Genomic DNA, 10179 nt, shown 5'->3' on the forward strand with positions numbered 1-10179 from the left:
TATTCACTTCCATTTTTAACACGCTGTAACTCACAACTGAATGCACCAAACAAAAAACAGCAAAAGAATTTTTTTCACTGCGAAATATCACCTTTCCAACGAGCATAAATATGAAATTGTTTGATCGATACTTTACGAGAAATCTATCAGTGCAGCCATCTACCGAAAAAATAATGGATTTCTTTTTCCCCAAACTAATATAAGTTCTTGATTCGAGTCAAACTCGGAATCTTGTGTAGCATGTTCACCGGCCCGTCTATGTAATGTCTGTTTTAAACATTCTCTCTATCAACCACGGACTTATCCGAAATACTAAGGTTCCCGCGCGCAGATGGGTGTTGAAAATTCGCCAAATTGCTTACAGTACGACATAAACTGAAAGCATCTCTGTTTTTCAAAAGCAAAACAAACTGGTTTTTTTCCTTACGACACACAAACTTAAGCAGGTAAACCTATAAAAATTGAAACGTGCACTCTGTGGGCGATGCTACAGTATCTGCACAATAATGGAAAAATAATGATCTAATATATCAAAATATTTGTTTGTCAAAATATTTATAACAGCCAGAAGCAACCTTTAAAAATTTCGTAAATTACGTAAATTCCGCGTCAGTGAGAAATTTTGCGAGAAATGTCTCGCTTTGCTCGTCCAGCACACTTTCCGGGAGAAACACTGGCCGCGTGGGAAATGAAAGCATTTTCCATAAATATATTTGCAACCGCAAACAAATTTAAATACTTTGTTGTATCAGTTCGCTTTCTCTCGTGCACGCCTCGGACTTAATATGAAGCCTTTCTTTAGTGTTTCTTATTTTTTTTTTTTTTTTCTTAGATTTTATTGAAATCTTGGATTAAATGAGTTTGCGATGGAAAACTGTTGGAAAGGCCATCTTAATGATATCAAGTACAATCTTGATATCATAGGATCTAAGAACCCAAAAAAAAAAAAGAAAAGAGGTTTATCTTTCTAGATAATTTTTTGGAAATCATACATAAGTATTTTTTTAGTTTCATATAGAAAATGGTATAGAAAAATACTAATAAATTCGATAACACGAAGAAAACTGATTGAAGTGTAATAACATTAACTAGGTTGAGAGGTGTGTGTGTTCTTAATTCTTTATAATCAGGGCAGAGTATTCTCACTTAACCTTTACATATTAATATTTATATTCGTTTGCTTATTTATTGATATGTTTTTCGTTTCCTTTTTGATTTCATTTTCATGTAAAGTTTTTTATAATGATAATCTCAACAGCAGCAACTAGTATTTTGTACACATCGTCTGCCCAACTATCCCATCTATCCCATCTATCTCATCCATCTATCCTTATATTAAAAACTATTTTACTCCTGTCTTTTTTTTTTTTCTTTTTGTTTAATTTGTAGGGAAAGCAGTCAGTCCGTAAGTAAGTCAAGCAGTTAAATCTTGAGCAGCAACTATTGCTGCAATTGGTTTAAGTTAAGTTGATATCTATGTTTAGTTTTCACTACAATTTGAAGTTGTGTTTTATTTTTCTTTCGGATTTCTCTCATTTATTGTGCAGTTCTTCTTTTCTCCTTCCTTTTTTCAGGCAACAAGACTTTTACTTGCGTCGCTTTTCATACTCATCTCTAGATATTAAAAGTATACTAAGTTTTGTATTGCTTTTGTAACATCGTTTTAGGTAAATGTAGGAATTTGCACAAGTAATAGCTTAAATAGCACTAAAATTGTTTTTCTCTTTACTTTCAGTATTAAAAGATCGAAAAAAGCAAAGAAGAAGATGAAATTTTGAAATTTTATTTATCTGAGCGGTCACGCGATAAGTTTTGATTTCTAAAGTAACTTGGTTGCGGCAAGAGAAGGGCAATAAAAATTTAATTCCGTAATGAAATGCCGGCAAATATTGTTTTTCGCCTCGCTAATGCATTAAACATATTAAGTATCGTAAGTATGTTAAGCGGAAACTAATATTATTATCGATGGGTTTAAAAAACGTTTCCTCATTATTCAAAACTTATTCATTTATTTAGTTTCTGGCAACCTTAGGGATTTCTAATTGTTATTAGTAATAACACACACCTTTTTTAGATGCATTTATTTCGGAGGATAATGACAGGTATCCAAGATTCTTCGTTGAAGTGAATGTTTCATTCCTTGATCTATTTTTATTTGTCCCTTCTTGTGTTGATAGTTTTGCGCTTGTACTGGTGCGTTTATCGTTCTTTATCATGTTTTCATTGCTGTCGATGCAACTACAAAAAGCATCAGTAACAACAACTGTAGTAGTAGCATTGCCAACAGAATTCAGTTATTGCAACGGTAGTGACCTCGAACTTGTGCCGGTTATTCATTTTTAGTTCATGCTTAACGAATAAGTTAAAATAGAGTAAAAAAATAAAAAAATAAAAAATTAACCAAGAAAATACTCTCACAACATAATAAAAAAAAGTTGTACACCTCTTCACAGTTAAAACCTTTGCTTAGATCCTTCTCCTTACATATCAATCTAATATAGAGTCATATGTTTAAATACTCATAAGATTAGACGGAAGTCCCAACAAATTATAATAACGTTCCCTATAGTAGTCTCAGGACCAGGGGACCAATCAGAAAAAAAAACAAAATATTTGATCAAGGCTTTAAACGACTTTGACCATACGCAATAATATAACACGGTTAGAGTTTCAAAATTGACAGATTTGGATTTGGGAGCAATTTTCTATCATTTATATTGTTATTTCTTGATTTTCGCTACAGTGCTGTGCAAGATCCATCTAATACTCATCTTAATTCATCTTAGAAGCGAAGTGCTTGCTAGCAAAAAGAAATCTCCTATTGAGATCCTCGTTTTATACCATAACTTTGAATATTAATACGGTTTCGGTTACCTTAAAGAAAATTTTTCGAAAATTGAAAATCAAAAATTTTAGAATTTTGAATTTAAAGAAAAAAAAAAAGGGATAAATTATCGTAAACTCTTTCGAAAATCGGCTTTTAAGTTTACAAAACCTTCTCCCAATCAAGGTTCGAGTTTGTTATATGCACGCAATACAATAACTTTTCAAACGAACTAATACAACAGGCGATAGGCTTACATACCGCGATATTTATATTTGCATTTGGTATATAAGTATTAACGAAAATCCAGTTTTCAATTGTTGACTTCATTTGTCAAAGTGAATTTTCCTCTTTTTAGATGCAATAGAACGATTTATTGTGCGGTTTGATAAAATGACTGCAACAACGACAACAACAACAATAGCAACAAAACTAAAATGGAAATAGACAAATAATATTAATTCGAGGAAAGAAAAAAATGTAATTTATTTAATATGCTGAACTTCAGAACACTGTGTAATAACACACAAACACACAGAGAGCGTTAAACTTTTAAAACTCTTAAAGCTTTAGGCTTTGTTAGACGTACGTACGTACGTCTTTGCCTTTTTGAATGTTGTATTAAAAATAATGTTTGCATTTTAAGTAATAAGAGTACGTTAGAATTGCGATTTTTACACGACTTATTAATGACAACAGCGAGATAGAGGAATACTCTGTGATTTTATTTATTACTTTAATTAAGTTTAAGACAATTTAAAGAAAAAGAATCTTCGTAAAAGGCATCCATCAGTGATCTAAGGTCGGGTTAATTCAACAATTGGCAGCTTAATGTACAATTATTCGATATATTCAGACATTTAACAACCATTCAACCAAAAGTCACTGTGAGGGATCGTTACTACAAAATTCCCTTCAAATTAATTCTTTATACTTCGCGCGAAAAAGCCTGGGCACAAAGTTACTAGATTTTTCTAAGTATTGTAATTATGATGCTAAATTCTCTCTCTCATAAAAGTCGTTTTACACTTTCCTCATTTGATCTGCAATGTAACTAAGTTGACTTGATTTATTACTCTTTTTTGTATTCACAAACTTAATTACAATGTGGATTGAACTCCGACTGACACCTATCTCTGATATTTGATTAGGATTAATTCTTCGGTAGAATTCTCATATCTAGGCATTTTTTACTTTTTATGCCCTACAGCATTTGTGTAACAACAGCAATACTGAGTTGGTTTAGGGTTAGATGCTAAATTCCAACTTAACGCCAGTTCTCGTTTAAATCGAAATTAAATCTTAATGGACGCTTACTGCTACAATCGATTTCTTCTTAATATCTGATACGTTAAATACGTAAAAAATCAACTCTGACCGATTGTTATTGTAACATTAGAGCTAGAAATAACCTTTGTAAACGAGCCTGATGGTTGAAATTTTTATGTTTTATCATTTCCTAATTTCAATCGAAGCACTACTTTCCCGTGTATACTATGTTTGATGATTTTTAAAATATTAATCTAAACAATTCCATATTAACTAAGTAATCTGAAATATTTATGTGCAGGTTTCTAATTTCCGCTCCTATGCAGCTTCAAAAAACTTTATGCACCTCTCCATGTTTTCAAAATTATTCATCAACCACCACCAACACAATAAAAACAAAATACCAAAAAGACAGAAAAAAAAAGTAAATAAATAAAAGAAGAAAAACCAAACGAAAATAAAATGCAAAGCAAATCTCTCGAAAAATAAAACAAGCACAACCATAAACGTTGAACTTGAAACTTGAATATTTGCGAGGTGCCAGGCACATAAACTCTGTATATATGGGCAACGCAAATCAACGTATATACGTACGTAAAAGGCAATGAATGAAAGTCAGACAAAGGCAGACAGACAAACTGTAAAATTGTACATGTATCTATGCATATAAATATATATATATATGGATGTATGTATATATATATGTATTAGCGATATATATGTATTAGCGATTTATATATATATATATATATATATATGTATAAGCGAGTGTATGTGTGTGTGTGTTCGTATATGTTTAACAATGGCAATGGAGTAGGACGCGTGCTAACTATACGTACATAAACAGATTCATATAAATGCGATGGTACTTTGCACAAGTTTATAAATTTAATACGCACGTTTTAAGGCAAATTAAATGTTGTGAAATCACTTGAAAACTCATGCATAAGTAAATACTTAATAAAATGAAGGAAATGACATTAAAAAAATCTTCATAGATTTTAGATAATTTTCCATGTAAAAATATACCCAAAAGATATATTCACAAATACCTTCCGCTTACTCGCATGATTTTATGGATAACTTGGTTTTATTTCTTATATATATCTTGTATATATAGATTATATTATATATATATATATATTTACTATATTCGGCCTACATACGAGAGGTTGATATCCAAAAGTCGTAAGAATGAAAATTTATTATCATCACGAACCATTCGCCATTCAAAAAAATGTTGGTTTGGCGAAAAAGCATTTTGCTCATTCACATATAATTACTTTGCAAGTTTTATTTTCTTTCGACATTCGATACTAGTCATATTCAGATCAGATTATAAGGCAGCTTTGTGTAATTTCAAATGTAAAATGAAGTATATTCGGATTTAATTTCGTCTTACGTTTATGAACTACGTAACATTGGGATGGCTCAAAAAGACATGTACATGACATATATAGATCATGTAAAGTTTTAGATTTCATTTGAAAAAATTCCTTTTTAGAGATTTTACATTCACAAAGAATCAGCATTGCTACTCATTATCAGTCCGGTTGATAGAGTAAGCGAAACAAAGAAGAACAAGTGAAAAATTTACTTTCGATTATGATCGAACTTTTCACACCCACCTATATTGTCCTAAAAAAAGACTAAAAAGAAAAAAAAAAAATTTCAACCTTTTAATACTGAATGGGCGTGGTTAATTTCTCCATTCCAGTAGAACAAACGTGAAAATTGTTATCGTGTGTCTATTGCAGTTTAAGAGTAATGCCAAAAAAGTCAAGAAAGCAAAATCGCTCTCCGCTATGTTGCATTGTAGATATGTCTCTCGATCCATTTGGGTCATTTTCAAATTGTTTTGCTAAACTTAAAGACAATATCTTCATTTTTGCGAGCAAAAGAACATGCCACCAATATTTACATAGTTGGGCAAATGGGCAAATGATCAGGCGAACAAACATATCCATTCAAAAGAATTTATTGACGTAGTATTTATTTACACTATGAAGTTTTTAAAAGTTGTGTCTGGGTATTATGAAGATTTTCAAAAAAACAATTATATTTTATTATATTATATTATTCAGAAGGATTTAGCTAATCATTTTTCAGAGATGTTCTCAGTTTACGTCGTATCGTAGACGTGTCCTTCAATCGATTCGGCCTATTCTCAATTTTTGATATTTCGGATACATCTGAAGACGATAGCTTCATTTTTGCGCCCAGGAAAATGTTTACAACATGCATTACATAGACGGGCAGAAGGAGATGTAGGATCTTTGAACACTTCCTTCTTGGTCTTTTAAATGCTTTGAAAAAAGAAATATACCTCATCCTTTGGTGGTGGATATAAAAATGCAAACACGTTTAATTGGTAAAACTCCCACTGACAACGATTATCGAAAATCAAACTTCGTATATACTTTTATCGGTAAGGGCCGATGATTACAATGCCAAGGCGCAGAAGAGCAATGAAAAGTCGCAGTTGGAATTTTGTTCTTATTGTAGAAACTAAGAAAAAATGTTCTAGCCGAGCAAGGTCGCTCGACGATTCAATATCATGCACCACCTCGACTAATAGACTTCTTCATCTATCTACTATGTCAAGTAATAAAAATTATACCGCGTTACAGTTTTAAGAGGGAGTGGAATATACTTTCACCTAATCTAAGCTCCTCCATCCTACCACCTTAATATTTTGCACCAATTTGGGTCATAAAATATTACCAATTAGGTCGCGTTTCCATATAAACACACGTACATTCTTTTTGAATATTTCCGTAATCGGAAAAGTGATAGTAAAAATGATTCGCCAAAATACCTCAGAAAGTGTGGCCTCTACGTTGGACAAAGATATAAATGAACGGACATCAGATAATGAAACGATTAACAGACAGACAAGCTTAAATCGATTCAGAGGATAGAATCGGTCGATGTAGTAAAAGGTGGGCTCTTTTTAAATTCCCCTTAGTATTACAAACATCCGCACAAAATTGATATACTCCCTGTCAAAATTTATGTATTATATAAATATAATACAACATGGCAAAAAAGACGCCACGATATTCTTCCGTAACACAATACAGAACTGCTGAGTTCGCCGATACTTTCATGAAAGGACGCATTTACTATGCCACTAGACTTCACCTCGCTTTTAATTTGTCTTTTGCAATCTATGCATAAGCAGTAATCGAGAAGTAATAAAACGAAACGAATTACGCTTGTGAACCGTCCTCGCCTATTTACATCTTACATCAATTACAAACTATATTAAGTTTTTGCAGATTTATGCAACAACTAGAATTTTTGAAACCTCCCTCCATAAAACTTCTTTTATAAGAAGTAATAGGCCTTTACATGATCAGGAAGTCTAATTGTTTGTTGAATATTTTATGATCAGAATTGATACATAGTAATAGTAATTTGAGATAAAAATGTGCTCTTCGTGTGCTTGTAGCTCTAAAGGCTTCCGATGAATGTTTGGAGATTTTTTAATGCAAACGAAATCACGCTATTAGGATATTTGCGACTCTATTGCAGATGATAACCGCATTTGCTTTCTAATTTAATGTAATCTAAGCGTTAAATTGAATGCCGGAATAAAAGGTAGGCAATTTTCTTCTGTCAGTTGAAGGCTACAGAATTTCGTGATGAGTTAAGCTTCGTTGCAGAACTCTTAATCAGGCTTGCGTTAGAAAAAGTAATTATAGTATTATAGTTTTTTGTGTTTGCTTTCCCTCTAACTTGGAATCAGAAAATCTTGCACTCAGTGCAATCGCAATCATGTACAGTTATCTTGAACACCAAAACGACTTCTATTGCTACGCTATGAAATTCCTATAAAACTATGCCCAATCATATCGGCTAATTTAATTTTCTTAGATAATTATAAAGCGTATATGGACAAAGATAAAGACATGGTTACACTTTTGCACGCACGTTTCATTTGCAGGCCTGAAATGAAGATGTATACACGTGTTAAAAAAAATTGCGCAGATACTCTTGATTGAGGACCACCAGCGAGTGGCCTCTTATAGTAGAAGAAATCATAAGAAAGACTGCGTGCGTGACTAAATGCAATTCAGGTCAATTGGTTGTTAAATTGGTAACACACAAATAGTCATACATAAATGCGTATACGCATATACATAGTATATTAGCACAGATTATAATAAAATGCAAGAAATATTGTGAAAATTATGATAAAACGATGTAACAATGATTGAAAGTTAATAAAATTAACTTAAAATTAATTTAATTCGTCCATGTTTCACACCTAGAAGAACACTTACGAAATCCAACGCAGTATACATCCTCGGATGTACGTAGAAAAAAGGGGATTCACAACAGATCTTGGCATTTGTGTATTTGGATCACGAAAGCATTGCTTAAAAAGCGAATAACTGATCGATATCGATGTTAAGCTAAGCGTTTCGTAAATTTTCCAAGAAAGGTGAAAAGCTGCAGAGAACGAATTATTTATTATATTCGCCAAATTTTTTATCCTCAACAAAATCGTGGTAGAGATTTCATACATTGTTTATATCCATGGTGAGAAGTATATACACTTCTCACTGGCATCAAATTCTGTCTGTCTGCGGCAAAAATGACGCTACCGGTTACGATTTATATTCTAACGAAGGTAAGTTTTTTTCATACTTTTATAAGTATTTCGCAACTGGTCAGGTACAATTCTTAAAAATTTGCCAATGTTAAAATAGGTTTTCTTAAAGCGGCGAGCATGCAACATTTACTTTAACAATGAATGAGTTTCTAGTACTTGGCCGTTTTAATTACTTTGTTTTTTTTTTGTTTTTATTGTTAATATTAAATGGTTTTTTTTTCACTCTTCTTTGACGATATAAAATATAATAATTATATTTATTAATTTTTAAAATATATGAGCAAACGGAAAATTATCATAATCATAGGTTTTCGATTTATTAACATTTTTTAATCCCATACGAAAAAAAGAGCAGTTAACTAAGAGGAAAACGTATTCAACATGAAACCGTTTCAGCTCAGTGGTATAAAAGGCAAAACGAAAAAAATGCACCTCTTGGCACAGGTGAACACACATTTCCACCCATACACGTACAGATAGATATACGTGCAAATCATACTTAACACTTCTTATATACGTTCTTGTTGCATTTAAGGGGGAGGGGGATCTTAATAAATCAACAAAATTATATTTTTTTTCAAAGCGGTTATGTAGTCGTTTTATTTTGATTTCAGTTTTACACGACAGGTTTGATAAATTTGGTGTGACTTTTAGCCAGGAAATAAACAAACGTTCCTTCCTCAACAAGTGTTTAATTGTTGAAATAAATTTTTATTTTACAAAGAAAGACAGACATAGACACACTTTGTATGTTGAGTCTATGCACGACTGCGTAGCTACATTTGTATTTCTACTGTTGTATTCGCCTATGTTTCTTCAGCAATGTGTTAAGACTGTTACAAATTCAAATTGATAACGAAATTTCAAGAATCTCTACTTATCAAAATTTTAACTTTACATAGGAACCTTAATTGCACTTCGAAGTAGTAAAGTATAAAAAAATGTGAACAGTTTTTATACCTCACATAATTGATTTTCATAGACGAGAATACGAAATGATGGAATTTAGAACACGCACACATAAACGCCTACGTATCGAATGGAGTCGTAATCTAAGGAATTTCAAAAAAGATATTAATTGATCGATCTTTCTTGAATCTTGGGCAATCGTTCTTTATTACAGTTAGATTGAGGAGTTACCGGTTCGTTTGCTTATTGAAAAGCTTATTTGCTATTGACATTTGAAATTTATTTAATTTTTGCTACAGATGTCTGCATAGACCCCTTTACATATATATGTATATATATATATATGTATATATATATATATATATTTATAACGTTTAACTACTAGCTAACAAATTGTAATTATTTGTTCATAAATATTTATGAAATAAGTAAAAAAAAAAAAAAAAAAAAAAAAATATGTTAAACAAATATGTATACAATTTTTGGCATGACATTCATTCAGTTAACTTCACAATTCACCACCGAACCAGCCAACCAACAAACGAACCAGTTAATA

This window comes from Glossina fuscipes, unplaced genomic scaffold, assembly GCF_014805625.2.
Source record: "Glossina fuscipes isolate IAEA_lab_2018 unplaced genomic scaffold, Yale_Gfus_2 1, whole genome shotgun sequence".
NCBI lineage: Eukaryota > Metazoa > Arthropoda > Insecta > Diptera > Glossinidae > Glossina > Glossina fuscipes.